Genomic DNA, 22,693 nt, shown 5'->3' with positions numbered 1-22,693 from the left:
ATTCCTTACAATCTTCTCTTTCCAGAAATCATATCACAGGGTACAGTCTCACTTATTCACAGCATTCTCACAAACAATCCATTCTCACTTATTCATAGCATTCACTGTTCAGTTCAGGGGCCATCTGCAGTACAGATTTCTGGGATTTTACTCGCTTGGTTTCTCTTGCAACTAGCAACTCTAATTTAGTGATTCAGGAACGTTTTGATCCACATGTACAATCCAATTATTCATTATTCAACAGGCCAGATCCACTAACCCAGAGATCTACATAATACCCAGCCTGTAATCACTTGTAAATACCTTCTCTCATTATTACATTGTGTTCAGAATAAAAACAAATGGGGCTGAAACAGAAGGAAGGAACCCCGAAACGAAACAGAAAATGTTCAAAGACAAAATTAGATATGCTCCAGGGTTGTCTGTCCCATTTAAAGACATAGGAGGAGCAAGAAAGGCCAGTGAGGATAAACAAGTGCTTGAAAGGCATGTGATAGATGAACAGGTATATAAATCAAACAAAAAGATTAAAGAATGCCAGAGCCAAGCAGGTTGCAACTGAAAGCAAGAGTACAAAATAGCAAAGCAAAATTCAATAATATACTAATATTAATGTAAAAAGTTTTTTAAAGTCTACATGAATTTTGGTTGGGGAGTATCCTTGTCCTGTTAACTGTGTGTATTATGTATTCAAAAAATTTCTGCCTGCCTCATTTGCTCTAATTCTTTGAATCAATGCAAACTATCGCATATTAAAAGATAATTTTCTCTGCTTCCCCTCTATGCTTTGCCCCAATTAGTTTTTTCAGCATCTCTTCTTTGAAGAAAATCAAGCAAGCCATATGTTCCCAGTTTTTCTACAGATTCCTAACTCCATCAGTTTTCCTGCCATGTTTCTGATTCTCTTTAGTATTTCCACTTCCTTGTGAAAGAAAAAGTATGCCTATTTCTGACACTTGCGCCACTCTCCTCCCACACACAGGAAGAGGGGTTTTTTAAGTAATTTCTCCTTTCAATAAAATATTGTCATCTGAGTCCAAACCCTGATCCTCACTTTTTGTTTATGTATCATTAAAATATCTTACCCTGTGATGTGATATATCAGCACAATGAGAAATGGATAAATTCACAAGGATTCAAAGAATCAGTGCAAATAAGGTGACTGTATTAACTATTTAAATAATTCTAAGAGTTGTCATACAGGGAAACTCCAAACCATAAACACGGATTTGGGGGGGAAAACTTTTCATATAACATTGCACCGATGATCAGTCTATACCAGCAAGCATGATATGCTCACAAATTTGATTAGCTAAAACTATTACTGTAACTAGATATTGTTCTGAGGTGACATCTGTAAATGTCAAAAGTTTGATGAAAAGATTAAAAAGGTTGACTAATGAAGTGTAAAAAGGATTAGTATTGTCAGATGAAATAGACTACAGATGAAACAAATTGCTAAAAGCTAACCACCATGCACAGGAAGGCTTACTGTTAAAACACTCTAGATACAGACTGTTTTATCTGTCTTAAAATAGTAACTGCAAGTATACTGATAAACAGATGGAGAAGATGGCTTGGTTCATTGCAACTTCAAAGTGCAGTACTTCCACATGCTCTTCTGCAGTCCTACTTATAACTTCCCATAGCAGTGTCCTTTTCCAAATCACAATACAAAGTCTTTTGGCTAAGATCTAGTGTTCAGTCTGCTATCTGATATGACCTTTATCGAGGAACAGATGCTGCCCTCGCAGGAGGATGCAATGTCTATTAGGTTCTTCCAGCTCTAAGTACTATGTTCCTGTGGGTTAAAGAGGATAGATCTTAACTATATACACAAGAGGAAACTGATGAAGCAAACAAACTGCCAGCCAACACAGCACGGCTTAAAGAGAGCCCAGCTAGCCCCACCCCACTATAACTGCAGCCAACACCAGGTCTGGAGTGGGGAGAGAAGGAGAGAACCTGGGTCACCTTGGGGCTGCGTGGAGAAGAGGCAGGAGCTACTCTTCCCTACCTGAGGGGAAGAGATGCTAGCCTGCCAGCCAAGGTAGCCATATGGAAGTAACTACTGTCTCCTCAGACAAGGGAGACTGCAAAGGAGACCTAGGAGACTCTGGCATCTAAGGTAACTAAGTGAGAAAAGCCCAGAGACATTGTGGGGTTTGGCCTGACCAACTTGCAGCTGCCCCGCCCAAAGGAGCCAGGGACCACGGCAGGGCACTGCCCAAGATCCATGAAAGGGTGCTATGGGAGACAAGACACTCAGCAAATTGGACTAGAGGGGCCACACCACAAACTGAACAGAAAGTGGTAGGAAGTAGCCCAAGGCAGTGGATTTAGACTCCCTACTAGGAGGACCCCACAAGGTTCAGGGGTCGACACACACAGGGCCCTGGGCTGGGACCCAGTGGAGAGGGAGGGCCTGGTTCCCCCAGCCACTGCTGCCTAAAAGACTTAGGATCCTCAACCAAACAGGGAGCAGAAAGCTAAGCATGCCAACCACTAGGCCACCCGCCCTCCAAGCCACCTGGTAGAGAACCATTTTTCCTTTTTAACCAAAGGGACACTAGTAATTTGAAGCATTGTGCTTCAAGCCACTAACTGACCTAAGTGTAAGTTTGAACTGAAGTTTGTGTTTTAAAAATTAATGTGTAGACTATTTTTGTGTTATAGAAAGTGAAAAATAAATGCCAGTGACTGAGCCAGACATGGCTGCAACAGAAATCCTCCACTTAAATCCTGATCTACAACAACCTTACTATTCTGGTCATGAACTTCTCAACACAGTCTCACTGTGTCAAATTTTGTGACGAAAATAGAGGGACCATGATGAGACCAAACTCATTTTTCACTTGGAATAGAACCTAGGCCTCCAACAGTGAAAGACTATTGTTCTAAATACTAAACCACTTCTCTGAAGTAGTATGAGTTACAAAAGTGTTTGCAATGCAAACGACTAAATAAATAAATAAATAAAAAACCACAACACTAAAAACAAGGCCCAGGATAAACACAGCTCCTCTGATTAAATTTAAAGTCTGGATTGATTTTTATAGACATGAACCCGTAAAACAGGGGCTATGTTGAATCTTAACTACAGCAGTACAAATGCCATCTCCATAATAAGCTTAGCGGATTAAAATTTAGCCATTTAAGGCTGATTGACCAACTTGTTATAAAGACTTGTGACCTTGTACAATCCATTGGTGATCTATACAATGCATTGGTGATCTTCCAGAAAACATCATCCTGGCCACTACAAATGTAGAAGCCTTCTACACCAACATTCCACACAAAGATGGACTACAAGGTGTTAGGAACAGTATCCTCGATAATGTCTCGGCAAACCAGGTGGCTGAACTTTGTGACTTTGTCCTCACCCATAACTATTTCACATTTGGGGACAATGTATACCTTCAAGTCAGCGGCACTGCTATTGGTACCCGCATGGCCCCACTGTATGCCAACATTTTTATGGCTGACTTAGAACAACGCTTCTTCAGCTCTCGTCCCCTAACGCCCCTACTCTACTTGCACTATATAGATGACATCATCTGGACCCATGGAAAAGAAGCCCTTGAGAAATTCCACCATGATTTTAACAACTTCCATCCCACCATCAACCTCAGCCTGGACCAGTCCACACAAGAGATCCACTTCCTGGATACTACAGTGCTAATAAGCGATGGTCACATAAACACCACCCTATACCGGAAACCTACTGACCGCTATACTTACTTACATGCCTCCAGCTTTCATCCAGACCACACCACACGATCCATGGTTTACAGCAGTGGTCTCCAAAGTGGGGTGCGCAAGACGATCGATTGGGGGCGCACCTGGTCAGGGAGGCTAGCCCCCGCTGTCCTCCCTTCCCCGCAGACTCACCTCAGCCCGCCGCCAGTGCTCTGGCCCGCTGCTCGCAGCGTGGCTGGCTCTGGCTGGGCTGCGAGCTCCTGCTGTTCTGAGCAGCATGGTAACGGGGCAGAGAAGGGGGTTGGGGGGCTGGATAAGGGGCACAAGGTCCCGTGGGCAGTCAGGGGACGGGGGGGGTTGGATAGGCATGGGAGTCCCGGGGGGGCTGTCAGGGGAGGTTGGATAGCGGGCAGGGGCCAGGCTGTTTGGGGAGGCACAGACTTCCCTACCTGGCCCTCCATACAGTTTCGTAATGCCAATGTGGCCCTCAGGCCAAAAAGTTTGCCCACCCCTGAGTTAGATGGAACGCAACATCCAATATGCAAAAAAGCAAAACAGAAAATCCATCCCAACCTAGCCTTCCCAAAATAACAACATCAGACCAAACAAAAAGCCCAGTCTCTATTGACTGGAGGAGACAGACTATTGCATGTTTTGGGACATGCTTCAGTGGAGGGTGCCATATAAAAATCTAGAAGAAAAACAAAGACTGTGTAAGCATCTGGATCTTTCCATTTAACAAACTGCATGTGTCAAATTATGGCTATACTAGATGAACTGAGTTATCTGGGAAGAAGAGAGGTTAGTCCAACAAGCTTCTTTCCCCAGAACCAGTTTTGAGTAATCAAAAATAATTGCAAACAAGTTATAAGCAAATTAAAATTAGTGTTGTAGAGAAAACCTAAAGAAAAACCACCACCACCAGAATGGACTAAAAAAAAATAATGTCATCATAATAGTCCAGGATATTAACACATACTTTAATTAATGTTAGTCTGCCAAGTAAAAGCAATTACTTCACCAGGAAAGGCACAGATTTACTGGAAATTCCCCTCCCTATCTACCTCCTATAACAGTGGAGAACAGAAAAAGGAGACAAATGTTTTATCTGTCTTCATAAATAATTGTTGCATTCATAAATAATTATTGCAGATACTATAAATTAACAGAGAATGACTGAAAAAGTAGATTTACAAAAAAAACCCAAATAATGCTAAATGGCCTTTATAAACATAAACAAAGGGATCCTGTCAACTCACTTTTGGCCCCAAAATTAGATTTTTATGTAAAAGCTTCTCTTTACAAAACTTAAACCCAAAAGAAATGTTTCCATGATTTAGTTACTAATTCCAATTGAAACAGGCTTTTAGTTCCCCCTCTCCACCCAACAAACATTGCCTTGCACCATTTCAATCTGAGCATTGCAGAACTAGTACAAGAGAACCTGAAAGCAAAACTGACTAGACTATTTTAATCGATCAAGCTGAGAGGAAAGGAAGAAATTAAATCATACTAAACAGTAAAAATACAAATATTCAAATTCTCAGCTGTATCTACCCAAGATCTTATTGGTAATAGATGTAAGGAGGTTAGTCAAGACCATGACTGTTCAAAAAAGAAAGCCTCTTTGTGAAGAATTAGCTTTGTTTGTGTTCAGTTTCTTTTCTCTAACATTCAGTTCTGCACTTCCCTTCAGCCATGTGAGCACACATCCTTACTCATGATGAGTCTACTCTGACATCCAAGAAAGCAAGAAAAAGATCCATCAGAACCTTTTGGGATACTGATGTCCCTTCTTGAGCAGTTCAATGCATTATCAAAGAATGCTGCATGTAATTCTGGTCACCCCATCTCAAGAAAGGTATTAGAATTGGAGAAAGTACAGAGAAGGACAATAAAAATGATTGTGGGTGTGGAACAGCTTGCACATGAGAAGATATTAGAAAGACTGGGAATGTTCAGCTTGGAAAAGACAACTGAGGGGGGATGTGATGGGGTCTATGAAATCAAGAATGGTGTGGAGAAAGTGAATAAGGAAGTGCTGTTACCCCTTCACAGAACACAAGAACCTGGGGTCACCTAATGAAATTAACAGGCAGCAGGTTTAAAACAAAGTACTTCTTCACACAATGCACAGTCAACCTGTGGAACTCATTGCCAGGGGATGATTTGAAGGCCAAAACTATAATGGGGTTCAAAAATAAATTCAAGGAGGATAGGTCCATCAATGGCTATGAGCCAAGATGGTCAGGGGCACAACCCTATGCTCTGGGAGTCCCTAAACATTTGACTGCCAGAAGCTGGGACTGGACAACAGGGGATGGATCACTCAGTAAATTGCCCTGTTCTGTTCACTGGCTCTGAAGCATCTGACACCGGCCACTGTCAGAAGACAGGGTACCGGGCTAGATGAACCATTGGTCTGACCCAGTATGTCCATTCTGATGTTCTTATGTTCAGAGCAACAGAGCCAATTTTAAGCATAAGCAATGCAAGCAATTACATCCCCGTCCCCTAATGCTGACCTAGAAAAGGTCTCCCCACCTCATGAAATGATATGCTGTAGTGATCCTCCCTTGATACATCAAGTTCGAAGAGAGAGACAACCCTTGGACTCAGGAAAAGCTACTCACCGTCCAACCCTTCTCTGTCTGGTAACTTGGTCCCATAGAAACCAGCTCCAGAAACAGAATAGCTTAAGTGTCTTTAAGAAGTCACCAGGAATCTACTGCAACTATTCATGCACAGACCATGAGTTTGCCCCCGCCCTCCCTCTCCCACACGAACACTTCCTATTTCATAACTAGTATTAAACCGTTTGTGTTGTAAAAAGGCAACGGTCAAAAATGATTCCTGGATGGTAGAACTAAGTCAATTTTTCTGAACAGTTGCATTTTCAACAATCTTAAAGATGGTCTGCAAAAGGATTATTTTAAAATATGGCTTATTTTCAGTTTTGCTTCTTCATGATTAATAGAGGGAATTAAAAGTGTGGGTTTGGTTTTTTGTTTTTGTTTGGGTTTCCCCCCACTTTCTTTTACCTCAGAAATACCTGGTAAATCAAATCTGGTCTTCCCCAAGGTCTCAGAGGATGTATATTTAATTCTCACACCTTATATGAAGGGGTATGAATGTTGAAGCGTTTCTTTCTCCAAAATTTTAATTGCTCAACTTAACCAGTGTTAACGAATACCAAAAATCTAAGTTTTGAGCAGTATGTCTAAAAACCCATCCTCCTCTCAATTTTCACTCTCCCAGCTTTTGTAATGTCACAATTTCACCATATCTCTAGGCACTAGAGAGACTTCCAGAAAAGACCGGACTTGAATTTCTCATGCAAAGTAGCTCAGGGAAACAGAGCAGCAATTACTAAAGGGACACAGTATGAGGCTGCTATACTTAAAGGGTCCCTGTGTTGGGACCCGGAGCAATGGGTGGGACAGGCCCCCTTCCCACCAACCACTGGGCAGAAGTAGCTACACCCTAAGGAAGGGAATTAGAACTGTGGCACTCCACAGAAGGGAACCACACTACTGGGACTGACTTAGCGGGGAGCTGTGGTTAGCAAACTGAGTCCAAGCAGGGTGGCTCAGCAGGAATGCCGGGCTCACTGAGGCCCCAAGGAGAGACAAGGAGTCCCCAGGGATGCTGTTCAGTACTAGAGGAGGAACCTTGCAACCTAGCTGGACCAACTGAGGGTACTGTGATGGGTTAAAGACTGAGCCCAGGGAGGGCTGCAGGACATTTTAGACTCTATACCCCGGAAGGAGTTAGTTTGTTTCACACATGGACAGAGTGTGACTCGGCCGGAGGGCTAGGTCACGGAAGACCCGCCTGACAAGTGCAGAGACCGGGGGATACTGCGTTAGGAGAAAAAGCTCCAAATGAAGGCAACTGCGTTTCACAGTGTAACAAAGAGCACAAATTAAAAACAATGGTGTAGCTGAGAATCTTTATTACTGGTGATAATTAAGAAATAGCACAGCTTGAATTTCAGATCCCAGTTTCAGCCTGCAAGCTGGGTAGTTAGAAAAAATATTCTGCATCTGAAATGAGCAAAACTGATATAGAAATCATTGGGACAGTAAGATGGAGAAACCTTAAATTCCACTTTTATAAACACAGTTTCCAGAGCAGAACCACACTTAAAATAATCTTCAGGGGTTTATAATACAAGCACTTATATTACTCTACTGCATCATTACAAGTCACTCCCATTCTCAATGTATATTGGTTTTAGTACTGTAAGGTATCAAGTTATTAAATGTAAACTTTTATTTCCCTAAAGAAAATAAGAGATCACACTGCCAAAATGATGACTGGTCTGAGACTAGTTTGAGTGAGAGCAAAATTTTGGATCTACTTTTCTGGTGTTGACCAACACTAGAACATAAAAAGCATCCTATTATTCCTCATGCCATAACGCTTTCCACAGAATGCAAGCATCACCCCAATATATTAACCTACTGCTAATCCCCCTGAGAAGAGTAGTACCTCCAGAGAATCTCCGTCAATTTATTGTTTATACAATGTTTTGAGATCCCCAAATGAAAGGTGCCACAGAAGTATTATTGAATTCAAACGGTCAAACTAGGGAAGGAGGGAAAATGATATAGATCAAACATATTGAGGGAAAAATACAATTCACAACCCACTTTCCCCCACTACTCCTCTTCCAACAGTATCTTTACACACCCTGACATTTTATTTATTTATTTATTTTTAACAAACCCTGCCGCATGACAGCAAGGAAGGAAGAGTGAAATCTCTTTTGCAGGATTTGTTTAAAAAAAACACTCAAGGGGGACAGCTAAGGTACTATAGTAAAGGGTGCCAAGAACACAACGTAAGGAAAGGAACGTGGTTTAAAATAAGAAAGGACACAGGAGGCTAGGGTGGGGAGGTGCACATGAGATGACAGCAAGAGATTAAGGGAAGGAGAGAAGTTGGATTTTTATCATTTCAAATGTACACAAATTAATGTTACAATTCTCTCAGAGATACGGTGACAGGAACAAAACAAGTTAACTTTGCTCTCAGTTTATATTGTTACCAGAATCCCTAATGCAACTACACTTTATGTGTTGTACAACTGTAAACATATTATTCTTCAAGCAATGGCTGACAAAAATCCACCTGCCTACTCAGAGTTTGCAAGTTAAAATCATGAACTAAGTGTTGTAGCAAAATGGTACTTACAAGTATAACAGGAACTCTTCCCAACAAGAGAATGGAAATCAGGAGTTCTATGGGATAAGACAGAAGGAATAAAGCATAGTAGATCAGGTATAAGGAAATGAAATGAGAAATCTAGTTTGTTAGTAATTAGGGAGGGGACATTTTCTTACAGTTTACAAAGGGCTAGGATACCGGAAGGCAATGTGGATGGTGATTTTACATTGACTACAACAGCTCCTTGCAGGCTTTCACAGACACGTGAACATTTAGCTATTTTTGTTTTCCCCTCAGATCTCTTGATCATCACATGCCTTCCCCATAGGAAGTAGACTGCCACTCTCCAATACAATATTTGAGGAAGATCTTACATGTTCACTTTGTCTGCTGACAGCACTTCTCCCATGTTTCTATCAGAACTGAGAACCAAGCAAAATTACACTGAATCCATGACTATGGAGGAGGAAAAGGACTAAAATCCTCCAACATGCTTTCCCCCCCCTACCCTTATAAAGATTTGCTTTAACTCTTCATAGTACCTTAAATACTGTGTTTTTTTAAAAAGATGTAAGAATTATTTTGGGAAAGTTCAGTGTCCTGCCTTATATAAGGGGTGAGACTAGATGATCACAATGGTCCCTTTTAGCTATGATAGCTGTAATTTTTATTTATAAAAGCATCTCACTGGAAGCACTTGAGGCTATTAAGTACTAGCAGTATGAATTTCCTGTACCTGACACATTTCTAGATAGTTACATACACTCCTCTCTCTACTTACTGCCCTTAGCAATTTTTGTATGTCAGCATTTTTTCCTGCAAACAGCTGATTCAATGGTTAAAAAGCAAAAATGAACACCAACTTTTCCTTTTTACCTACAGCTTAGTTTCTTCTTATGGCATTATCAACTGATTTGAAAGCAAAAAATCTTTTGATGAGTGTAACAATCTGTGCAAAAGCTCAAATATATTATAGAGTAGGGGTCAAATGTTTAATATTTCAAAGCCAAGAGAAATATTGTTACAAGATATCAATTAAGAACAGTAAAAAAAAAAGCTTAAGACAGAAAATAGCATTTGGCTTCGTGTTACAATATGAAAAATGGAGAGTAAAGGAATATTTTGTTGCAAATGTGATGTGTCATTCCATATTCTTTATGAAAATATGCTTATGATAGGAACATAACATAACTGAGATATACTTCATGCAAGACAGCGCATGTGAGATATCATTGGAAAGGTTATGATTTACTGAATGTGATTATCCTATTTGTACACCTGTATCATTTCTGTACCTGGAGTTAGGAATATTCACTATGTATCTGTATTTCAACTATGCTACTTTAGGTGACGCCCACTGCTAACACTTCAGGTACAACAATGGAAAAGCCAGACATGGCGGAGGGCCCATCGATAAGAACAATGGACTGTGAAAAGTTTGGCTTTCCTGCAGAAGCTCCATACTGCCAGTGACTCATGGAAGCTATGATACTACAGAGTCACGTGGTCTTGTCACCTGATACTAAACATTACCTGGAACTTCTGGTAACTTTTAAAAAATAAAACAGACTGTGCTTTTGTCAGTGATTATATTAATAAAACCAAACATCTTGAGAATAATATGAACTTCATCATAAATTTTATTTTTACTGACACATTTCAAATACAAAATTTATTTAGAATTCTGTTTTTTGGGTATTTTCTTGTAATAGATTACTTCTGATAACAGAATTTCTTTCAATTCCATCCTTATCTGATTCGTGCTTGCAGTGTCCTTTGGTAAGACACAAAAAAATAAATCAGTACAGCTTAGTATTTCTGAAGCAACTAAGGAAACCAAAGTTGTTTTTGAAACATGCAATAACCTTGTTTAGAATAAAAGAAGGAGCAGAACTAAATTATTTATGCAGCTCACTCATCCAGTGGAGATTTGACATAATGGGCCTATACAAGGAGTGGCACCTAACTTCTCAAAGTGAGGCTTGGGCAACAGAAAACCAAGAAACCTGGAAGGGTACAAGCTAGTTTTCCTACAAATTCCTTCCTAATCTGATTTGAGGAAATTATACACGACATGTCTTTGCATGAGATCCACCCAGGCATACAGACGCAAGGTAGGTCTGCACTTAAAACACTGTAGCACTTCAGTGCAGACACTCACTACAGTGATGGGAGAGATTCTGCCATTACTATAGGTAATCCATCTCCCAAAAAAGCGTTAGCTAGGTCACTGGAAGAATTCTTCCACCCACCTAGCACTGTCTAAACCGAGGATTAGGTTGGAATAGCTATGTCTCTCAGAGATGTGTATTTTTCATGCCCCTGAGAAAGGCCGCTATGCCAATGTAAGTTTTAAATGTCAATTAGCCCTCAGGAACTGACTTTTAAATCTCAAGAGCTCACGTGAAATACGGGTTACAGACAGGTGTCAATAGATGATCATCATCAAGGTAAAAAGTAAGTCAAGCAAAATTTACAGATATCTGTTCCTTTCTTGTTAAAATAGGAACAATAAGGCCAGGTCTACGCTCAAAAATTAATTAGACCCAGCTACGTTGCTCAGGAGTGTGAAAAATCCACACTCCTGAGCGACATAGTTAAGACGACCGAACTCCTGATGTAGACGCACAAGGTCAACAAAAGAATTCTTCCATCGACCTACCTAGTGCCTCTTGGGGAGCTGGATTAACTACACGGATGGGAGAATCCCTCCCACCACCCAAGTGAGTGTCTACTCTGAAGTACTGCAACTGTGCCACATTGGAACTTTGCTGAAAGCAAGAAATATTTAAAGGGACACTGCTTAAAAATCAAACTTCAGTCTGAAAATTACCTGTTATTGCTACACAAATTAGTTACGGATATTATAAATGAAAGGAGCAAAACCACACTTTTTTACAATTTGTTTCCTTTGTGCACTGGACATCACTTCGTATCATGTTTCACTATTACTCCAATCCAGTAAAGTAGGTTTGTGGTTAACTTTAAGTGCACAAGTCGTCCAACTGACCTCAATGTGACTACTCACTTGCTTGAAGTTAAGCACATGCTTAAGTTCTTTGCTTGATATAGCCTATATCACTTCCCCTGTTTTTGTGGGATTTTTATCCAGAAAAACGTGAGAAAAGAGTATTTTAGGACAACTGAGAAGTGTAATTGTAACAAAAGTTAGCAGGGGGACTCACACACAGGGGTATTACCTGAAATTACTGTAAACTTTTGAAATGACTAGTTTTCAAATTGCTAAGGACCCTTTAAGATGAAGGCTTAAAACCAGCATCAAGAGAAAGACATACACTGTGGGAAATAAAATTAGTCTTACTGCTTCTTGTAGCAGTGGTATTAATGATCAGGGATACAATCAGGTTGAATGCTAGTTTGTCATGATCACAGTAAACAGGAAGTGAAAGTATCTGCAATGTGTTATCCAAGTGGTTCATCAATGCAACTTTATTACAATTTACTACTTACATATACTTAATGAATAGAAAAAGCTTTCAGCACTTCTAAACTCTTTGAAATACATGATCATAGCCAAGGAACATTGAATTATGAGGTTCTCCACACCCTGTCTTGACCTAATTCCAACAACTGAAGGAACAGTGGCGTACCAATTACCCTGCAAATTTTCTTTAAGAAACTCAATACAGGCATTTTGATAGCAAGGAGAACCTATTTTATTCGGGTGCAGCATTCTGAAAGTTCACACTTTCCAGCACACACTTAACACTAATTCAGTATACATAATGTTTAAAATTGTTTCTTCCAAGCATTAAACCTAGAAGAAAACAGATCTGTGATGAGGTATTGGACCGTCCACCATGCTGGTATCAGAGATGTTTCAGCACTATTGTAAAAACCAGCAGGGACTTCAGAAATGCTCGTTTGAATGTAAAATGTATTTCTGGCAAGTACAATTAGCAGTAACTGACACGGAGGATGTGCCACTATGTGTACTTCAACATTCACAAGCAGCCTCATGTACTCTAATCCAGGACAAAAGCCAATTCAGAGACACTGAAGTGAGAAAAATGGGTCAAGCTCTCAAAAACTTATACTACATTTTTAAAGGTTCTAGAAACAGCTACCAAAAAACATAATGGAAATTACTATCATCTCTTCATTAAAAGCGCACAATCAATCCTTGGTGCAGTATTTATTTGGGATGTAGCTACACACAGGATACAGCAGTTTATCTAGTTTTCCTTCATGCAAATGAAGTATAAAATATTTCACAAGGTAATGAAAGATGTATCCTTTCTAATCAGAGCTCTCCACATATTTTTAAAGAAATCTGAAAAATCAAAGTGAAATCCTAAATTAAACATAGTAATCTAGCAATCTCAAAGTACAGTCAGACTCAAACCTCTTGCCACCACTTAAGATAAAGGAAAACATGCTGGTTAGTCAATCACACACCATCAAGTCTGACTTTCATATTTTTTAACAAAACAATAGCAAAAACATGAGCAGAAAAATACATTGAATAAATTGGCAAGAATTACTATATTGGAAAGAAAAGTGATGTTGGTGAATATCTGATACCATATGCTGGTAATCTATTCTGATATATTCCAGAATGCAGTTTGGTAAAATTAAAAAAAGTTAAATATGTCTAGTGTTCATTTTACTGGCTACCTATAGCTATCATTCGTTGCTATTCTTACTAGTTTTAGTACTATATCAAAGTGCATATTAAATTCCTAAAATCCTATCCCTTACCGTAAAGGTTCACCAACCTTCTCCATGCTATGAATTAATGCAGGAGAGACCCTCTCATACACCACATCCTCCCAGCCAGCTTTGTTCTTAAAATGTTTTGTTTTGCAGACTCAGAGACTTTCTGCATCTCACCAGACCAAGATGCTCAGACAGTTTATTTACAAGAGATCTCTATTAGCCACTGTACATTGGCTATACAACCAAGACACTTAATCTGGAGAATTCAAAAATAAGCAATATTAATTATGGTGATTCTTTTTAACATGTTCATAATTAAGCTCATTGCTACATTTGGGGTGAGAAAGGGGTTTTTCCACCAGACCATGTTGGCAAGAATGGAACATTTTGCCTTCCTCATCAGAATCGAGCAGGTTCTCATCCAATCCCCTACGCATTAGTAACATGACAAGTCAGTCTAGTGTTATGCGTAGGTGGATACATAGCTCTCTCCTGTGACTATACAAGATCAATACTGGTGAATCTTGGTCCTCTGTGCCTTCCTACTGTTAAAGTTAACAACTTTGGGTTCAAACAGTGAAAACACCTTGCCAAACAGAAGACCCAACCAGTTTTTGAAACCTTCATTCCTCAGACCAGCAAAGCTGGAGCATCCAGGAGGGAGACAGTAGCAGCTGTCCCCTACAAATAGATTCCCCTTCCTCGTGCTACTCACTCACCTGTTCAGCCAGCTGAAGAGGAGACAGGTGAAAGTGAAAAGGATGAAGACAATTAGTGACAATCTAGGAGAAAAAAACCCAGCTGTCCCTTCATTATTCTGTGTTGGACAGCTCCCAAAGGAACACTGACTAATATGGAGAGGTCCATGTGTTTCGATTTTCTGGATAGAAGTACAATCCTTTAGGCTTATCTGAAGCTGCCTTTATACTGACCCCAAAAACATAATGGTGCAACCCTGTAAAGATATTAATGGTTAAGCAAAACATAAAGGAACAGTCACTTGTGGCCCAAATCAAGTTTCAGATTAAATCCAATTAGTTTATTCTGTGAAAAGAAAAGGAGTACTTGTGGCACCTTAGAGATTAACAAATTTATTAGAGCATAAGCTTTCCTGAGCTTCAGTTCATCGGATGCATACAGTGGAAAATATAGTGGGGAGATTTTATATACACAGAGAAGATGAAACAATGGGCGTTACCATACAAACTGTAATAAGAGTGATCAGGAAAGGTGAGCTATTACCAGCAGGAGAGCCGGGGAGCGGTGGGGAACCTTTTGTAGTGATAATCAAGATGGGCCATTTCCAGCACTGTACAAGAACAGTAGGAGGGGAAATAAACAAGGGGAATAATTCTTGACGTCTGATTTGTGTCCATTTTTTCTTTTACGTAGAGACTGTCCAGTTTGGCCAATGTACATGGCAGAGGGGCATTGCTGGCACATGATGGCATATATGACATTGGTAGATGTGCAGGAAAAGAAGCCCTTGAGGAATTCCACCATGATTTCAACAATTTCCATCCCACCATCAACCTCAGCCTGGACCAGGCCACACAAGTGGTCCATTTCCTGGACGCTACGGTGCTAATGAACGATGGTCACATAAACACCACCCTATACCGGAAACCTACTGACCGCTATACTTACCTACATGCCTCCAGCTTCCATCCAGGAGACACCACACGATCCATTGTCTACAGCCAAGCTCTACGATACAACCGCATTTGCTCCAACCCCTCAGACAGAGACAAACACCTACAAGATCTCTATCAAGCATTCTTAAAATTACAATACCCAAATGCTGAAGTGAAGAAACAGATTGACAGAGCCAGAAGAGTAGCCAGAAGTCACCTACTACAGGACAGGCCCAACAAAGAAAATAACATAAGGCCATTACCCACCACCTTCAGCCCCCAACTAAAACCTCTCGAACGCATCATCAAGGATCTACAACCTATTCTGAAGGATGACCCATCACTCTCACAGATCTTGGGAGACAGGCCAGTCCTTGCTTACAGACAGCCCCCCAACCTGAAGCATATACTCACCAGCAACCACACACCACACAACAGAACCACTAACCCAGGAACCTATCCTTGCAACAAAGCCCGTTGCCAACTGTGTCCACATATCCATTCAGGGGACACCATCGTAGGGCCTAATCACTTCAGCCACAATATCAGAGGCTCGTTCACCTGAACATCTACCAATGTGATATATGCCATCATGTGCCAGCAATGCCCCTCTGCCATGTACATTGGTCAAACTGGACAGTCTCTACGTAAAAGAATAAATGGACACAAATCAGACGTCAAGAATTATAACATTCAAAAACCAGTTGGAGAACACTTCAATCTCTCTGGTCACTTGATTACAGACCTAAAAGTTGCAATACTTCAACAAAAAAACTTAAAAACCAGACTCCAACAAGAGACTGCTGAATTGGAATTAATTTGCAAACTGGATACAATTAACTTAGGCTTGAAGAGAGACTAGGAGTGGATGTGTCATTACACAAAGTAAAACTATTTCCCCTTGTTATTTCCCCTCCTACTGTTCTTGTCAACTGCTGGAAATGGCCCACCTTGATTATCACGACAAAAAGGTTCCCCTCCCCCCGCTCTCCTGCTGGTAATAGCTCACCTTTCCTGATCACTCTTGTTACAGTCTGTATGGTAACACCCACTGTTTCATGTTCTCTGTGTTCCCCACTATATTTTCCACTGTATGCATCCGATGAAGTGAGCTATAGCTCAGGAAAGCTTATGCTCTAATAAATTTGTTAGTCTCTAAGGTGCCACAAGTATTCCTTTTCTTTTTACCGATACAGACTAACACGGCTACTACTCTGAAACCTTAGTTTATTATGATTATTTAAATTATGATTTAGATTATGATTCTAATCTTTGGGTTCTTAACAAACCGTTACTATAAAACTTAAAATATTATGCACACAATTAAACGAACAAATTATTTAATAAATTGCCCAGAACTCAGAAAACACCCGTCGTCATTTTTAAACTAAGGGCTGGAGGAAAGCCAACAGGTGCAGAGGAGGTTCAGACATCCCATAGGGGAGGATCTATAAATGGAGATTCCCTATATCCTAATAAGGAGGAGACAGAGGATGGAAGATGATAAAATACAGGTAGGATCTGATGAGAAACAGTCAAAAGAAAAAGAAAGAGTCCCATTCAATTACATCATGTAATGGCGGACAGCTAAAAAGTGACAAGTTTTTAAAGTGCTTACATATCAGTGCTAGACATCTAAATAATAAGATGGGCGAACCAGAGTGCTTTGTATTAAATGAGGATATTAATATAATAGGCATCACAGAAACTTGGTGGAATGAGGATAATCAATGGGACACAGTAATACCAGGGTACAGAATATATCGGAAGGACAGAACAGGTTGTGCTGGTGTGGGAGTGGCACTATATGTGAAAGAAAGCATAGAATCAGATTCTACGACAGGCAAGTTTGGGCACCACTGACCTAGAGGATAACAGCGTTATGAGAAATAGCCAGCAGGACTTGTCAAGAACAAATCATGCCAAACCAACCTAATATCCTTCTTTGTTACTGTTACTGCTCCGGGGGGGGGGGGGGCTGTAAACATGATATATTTTTATTTAATACAGCTTTTGACAGTCTCACAAGCAAACTAGGGAAATGTGGTCTATATGAAATTACTATATGGTGGGTGTGTAACTGGTTGAAAGACCATACTCAAAAAGCAGTTATCGATGGTTCGCTGTCAAACCGAGGACATATCTAGTGGGATCATGCAGGGGTCCAGTACTATTGAATATTTTCATTAATGGCTTGGATGATGGAGTGAAGAGTATGCTTATAAAATCTGAAAAATGACACCAAGTTAGGAGGGGTCACAAGCACTTTGAATGACAGGATTAGAATTCAAAACAACCTCAACAAATTGTGGAATTGGTCTCAAATTAACAAGATGAAATTCAATCAAGACACATGCAAAGTACAACATTCAGACAGGAAAAAAACAAATGCACAAATACAAAATGGGGAATCACTGGCTAGGCAGTAATACTGCTGAACAAAATGAGGGGGTTATAGTGGATCACAAATTATATGAGTCAATGTTCACGCAGTTGCAAAAAAGTTTAATATCATTCTGGGATGTATTAACCAGGGTGTGGTACGTAAGACACAGGAAATAACTGTCCCACCCTGTTTAGCATAGGTGAGGCTTCAGCTGGAGTACTGTGTCCCACTGTGCGTGCCACACTTTTGGAAAGATGTGGACAAACTGGGAAGTCCAGAGGAGAGAAATAAAAATGATAAAAGTTTAGAAAACCTGACCAATGAGGAAAGTTTTTAAAAAATTGGGCAGGTTCCGTCTTGATAAAAGAAGACAGAGGGGGCACCTGATTAGAGTCTTCAAATATGTTAAAGGATATTATAAAGAGAATGGGGATCAACTGTTCTCCTTGTGCACTGAATGCAGGACAAGAAGTAATGGTTTAATCCACAGCAAGGGAGATTTAAATTAGATATCAGGAAAAACTTTCTAACTATAAGGACAGTTATGCACTGGAATAGACTTGCAAGGGAGATTGTGGAATCCCTGTTACTGGAGGGTTTTAAGAACAGGTTGGACAAACAACTGTCAGGGATGGTCTAGGTTTACTTGGTCCTGCCTCAGCGCACAGGTCTGGATTAGATGACCTCTCGTTACATGACCGGCCCTACGTTTCTATGATGCTACGATTTTTATTACCTATATTTGAAGTTTACAAAGAAAGCAAGTATGATGATCAAAGGCACAAGCATCAATAATCAGAAATACTATCTGCCGAACAGGTTAAACTGCAATAATTCAACTAGGTCAAGATTTTCAAAACTAGAACCCTTAAGCTAGGATCCCCAAAATCATATTTTTGGTACCTCCCTAATTTTCCAAAGTACTAAGCACTCGATAGCTCCCACTGATGACTTTATAAATGCTTTAAATACAGATACAGGAATAAAATCTGGGCCCCATTCAATAAGTAATTTCATTCTCTCTCTGATTATCAGTTGTCCAGAGCAACTATCTGACTGGCTGCTAATCATCTTTGGGTGATGAATCCTCAGTGACTGCTCTGGTATGACAGCCTCACCATCTCATTTACAAACTCAGGGAAATTACCCCAATTACTGTACTTTATTTTTGTAGCTCAAGTGCATTAACTTATCAAAATATAGGTTTCTTGGTATTTTGACTATGAAAGACCGCAGGAGATGCACTGATTAGTCATATTCTTTTGAAAGGCCTCCCGACCCCTGCACAGCCAAGGCATGTGTTAATGACCTAGTAAAGTGTGTTTTGTCTCTTGCTGTTTCTTTCAAGCACACATTGATAAAACACACATATTAAACTACAGAGCATACATACACCATGCATTTAGGTCACCCCTTTGTGGGGCATCAAGGTACTTAGACACTATTACCTAGGACTTGCCAATATGATGTATCAAAAACATGGAGCAGAAAATAAATGGTGTCAGACTAAAGTGACTCATCTACAACATGTAGTTTTATTCTCTTCATCACCACGACCATAAACAGTCTTTTGCTCAGATTGTGCTTACCTTTAACAGTAAGATGAAATACGCAAGGAAGGGGAGGATATTTATTTACTTAGTGCTCATAAAAAGGAGCTAGATCAACAATCCTGAAGCCCAAAGACCGACTTATCCACAGAACAAATACACGATGGACATCGGTAGCACAAGTTTGCCTACACTGCTTTCTTAAAGTTAATTCTACCTTCTGTGTCTTAGTTATGATTTCTTCCCAGATCCAGCTTTGCATTAAGAAAAGCAGCACAGTTATAATTCTTACAGAACCCGCTCATCAGCATCACCGGTATCTATCCCCCAGCACTAGCTACTCTGTCTAAGACCAGGCCACTTCTAACAACAAAATATATGTACACAATGACCCTGGGCAGTTTGAATGGTGGATATTAAAACATGAGCTTGTTCTTACAGTTTAACTGAATTTCTCCGTTGCTTAACAAATCTAAAACAAATGCTTCTTATGCACAACTGACAATATCCGACAGCCATTTGACCTGCCTCAGTGCACTTCACATGAAATAAAAAACCCTTTGCTCTTTTTAGATTTGCACACTTATCATAGCTTAATATACCCAGTGAGATGGCTAAAATGTTGCCAAAGCCAACCACTAAGTTGGCTTCAACCTACAAGTTTTTGCTTCAATGGTAGCAGATTATAATAATGTCAGATATACTATAATTTCATTTTCTTTTCCCAAAAGAAACTGTCGTAATAAAACACCATCGACTGAAGAGACAGATATATGCTATAAATTCAGGCTCATCTTTGTATTTCTCCAAGAAGATCTTTTGAATTTGTCATGCACACTTACATACACATTTTATTACAGATTACAACCTCAGAGAGAGCATTAAATACAAACAGACAAACCCATAGCAATGACTTTCTGCACACTCTGCAGACTGATGCTTCACTGAATCAAATGCAAGCAAAAGCTGAAAATCTCCTTGTGTGTCACACAGCAGCAGCATCATGCATGGATGGCTTTCACCTTTCTCTCTGAGGGAGAAATGGCTCCGTCTCTATTTTATACGCCAGCAATAAACCAACTGCCTTGTGTTACTATGCATACAATTGCAAGATCTAGATAAAGCATAAGCAAAAAACCGAAGTATGTTAGTAAACTGACTACCCCATCCACATTGTTACATCCAGACAGAATACCATTGGAGTCAAATTGTCTTCATTAAAGCAGCACAAAAAGCAGCACAAAATAAATCAGTTCTCCCTTCTCTCCAAATTCCTGTTTCAAAAACTAGGTTTCCCATTGGTTCTAAACGCATCATTTAACAAAACTCAAGTGTGTAATACTCTGAGCAGCCACTAATTATAAAAATCCCAAGCAGCAACATAGGGGGAGACAACATCTGAAATCCCGAGCTGTCATTTGTCATTAGGAGTCTCAGTTAACACAAGCCCTAAATCCAAAGTTATTATTTATATCATCTTTGAGGACTTTTTATTGTCATTTTGAAGTCCAAAGACAGAGGACACAAGCACACAAAAACACTGCAAGTCCCCCTGGTACCAGGTATGCAAGAGTGGGAGGAGGGAAGGGGAAGCTGGGCTTTCTTCATCCCCCGCCCCCTCCCCCAGCAAGAGGTTCCCAGGGAAAACACAATGTTCATAATTTTTTATACCTTATTATGAACAGGTTCTGTAGCTATGTGGCATTTATGACAAATTGAGATAATCCCTTGTCCCCATACACACATACTGCCCCTCAACAGCTAATCCCCCCCCACCCCAGTACAAAGACAGCTAATGTTTAACAGTCTCTGTTTCATGATCCAAAACCCACCAGAAAGCAAAGGGGGTGGCAATTGGGGGTGGGATGAGGGATATTCCACTTTCTGATGAGATCCCCTATTCTATCTCCCCCGCCCCGCCATTCCCTCTCCCCCATTCCCTGCCCCTCTCCCCCCCGCCCCCCCATTCCCTCTCCCTCTCCCCCCCGCCCCCCCATTCCCTCTCCCCCTGCCCATCTCCCCCGCCCCCCCATTCCCTCTCCCCCCGCCGCTCTCCTCACGCCCCCCCCCGCCCCCCGATGTGCTGCAGCGTCAGACCCTCCCCCTCAGCAGCATCAGCTCCATCTTGGCCTCCAGCCGCCCAGCCGGCCCTGGGTGCGTACGAGGCTCTGAGGCGCCACAGACCGGTTGGGGGGGGGGGGGGCGGCGGGGCGAACGGACCAGCCCCCCCCGCCTTCGCCGACCCTGCTCCCCCCTCATTTACCTGCGCCCTCCGCAGCGGGCCGGTGGGTGCGCAGCTCCAGGGAGGGGGTGTCGCCGGGCGGGGGGAGGGGCGACTCTCGACTCTCCCGCAGGTGCGGGGCGGCGGCTCCTCCTCACAGGCCGGCCCGGGCTCCGGCGGCGTCTCCTCAGCAGCCCCAGCCGCCGCCAAGCGACACAAGCGAGCGGGACCCGGCGACACGGCGCGAAGGGGGAGGGGGGGAGGAGCAGGGCAGAGGGAGGCTGCGTGCGCGCTCACACACACGCGCGCGCCCTCCCAGTTCCGCGGGGACGAGCGCGCCACGTCCCAGCGGGCCAGAGAAAAGGCGAGGGGGCGGTTGTTCGCCTGGGGGCGGGGGCGGGGGCGCGGGCGCGGGCGCCGGCGCCGGCGCCGGCGCCGCGCCGTGCCGTGCCGTGCCGTGCACGAGCGCTGCCACGCCGCGCGAGGGGCGGTCTCCGCTCTGTGGGGCGGCGTGTCCCTGCGGGGAAACACCCCGGGACCGGGACCAGCGCGGGGGCGGGCGGCTGCTCTTCCCGCGGGGCCGCTTTGCGCGGGGCTGGGGTTCCTCCCGGCGGCGTGCGGCTCCGGGGAGCTGGTTTCGCCTCTGGCCCGTCCCGTCCCTGCCAATCGCTCCCGTGAGCCCGCGTCCCGCCCGGCTGGTAGGGAAGGCCGGAGCCGCCCCTGGGAAGCGCTGCCGCGGAAGCTAACGGCCAGGGAAAAGCTGCGTGGGGCAAGGAGGCAAATCAGCGCATCGCTGCGCCCCCTGAAAGCGCGGCCGATGGGGGTTTTTTGAATGAGGAAGCATAGAGGGGACCCTTAAAAAAAAGGCACGTTCCCTGACCGGGAATCGAACCCGGGCCGCGGCGGTGAGAGCGCCGAATCCTAACCACTAGACCACCAGGGAGGCTTGTGCAGGGCCCTTCACACAGCCTTAACTTCCTACCAGTGTTTCACTTTCATTTTCATAGTCAATACACCATTAGCGAGAAAGTGGGTGAGGTCATATCTTTGACTGGTGCAGCGTCTGTTGGTGAGAGAGACAAGCTTTGGAGCAGGCCCTGAAGGAAGGCTCTGTGTAAGCCCCAAAGCTTCTCTCTTGCACCAACAGAAGTTGGGCAAATAAAAGATATGACCTCACCCACCTCCTCTCTGTAATAACTGGGTCTAACTGCAGTACAATATAGCAAAGTGAATGCTTAGCCTGCATTTAATCTCCTATATCAATGCAAAAAGAAGAGGAGGACTTGTGGCACCTTAGAGACTAACCAATTTATTTGAGCATAAGCTTTCGGGAGCTACAGCTCACTTCATC

At 42.2% G+C, this 22,693-nt stretch overlaps 1 protein-coding gene and 1 non-coding gene across 4 annotated transcripts in view; both read right to left on the bottom strand.

Moving 5' to 3' along the window:
- The window catches only part of DNAJC5 (DnaJ heat shock protein family (Hsp40) member C5), a 62,835-nt gene extending 41,309 nt beyond the window's left edge, over positions 1-21,526 (bottom strand). Inside the window, exons 1-2 of one of the 3 annotated variants that reach the window (XM_074969295.1) lie at positions 21,385-21,474; positions 8,899-8,945 (exon numbers count right to left, since the gene is read on the bottom strand). The gene's annotated coding sequence lies outside the window, so the exon portion shown is untranslated. Of the gene's footprint in view, positions 1-8,898; positions 8,946-21,384 lie in introns of all 3 variants that reach the window. The other 2 variants (XM_074969296.1, XM_074969297.1) reach the window with 2 other exon arrangements.
- A 687-nt stretch (positions 21,527-22,213) lies between these two features.
- On the bottom strand, positions 22,214-22,285 carry TRNAE-CUC (transfer RNA glutamic acid (anticodon CUC)). Its single transcript has one exon. It is a non-coding gene; the product is annotated as a tRNA-Glu (tRNA).
- Between the last annotated feature and the right edge of the window lie 408 nt (positions 22,286-22,693).

The sequence above is a fragment of the Natator depressus genome, chromosome 13, assembly GCF_965152275.1.
Source record: "Natator depressus isolate rNatDep1 chromosome 13, rNatDep2.hap1, whole genome shotgun sequence".
NCBI classification, from domain to species: domain Eukaryota; kingdom Metazoa; phylum Chordata; order Testudines; family Cheloniidae; genus Natator; species Natator depressus.
This window is presented reverse-complemented; position numbering and strand designations above follow the sequence as displayed.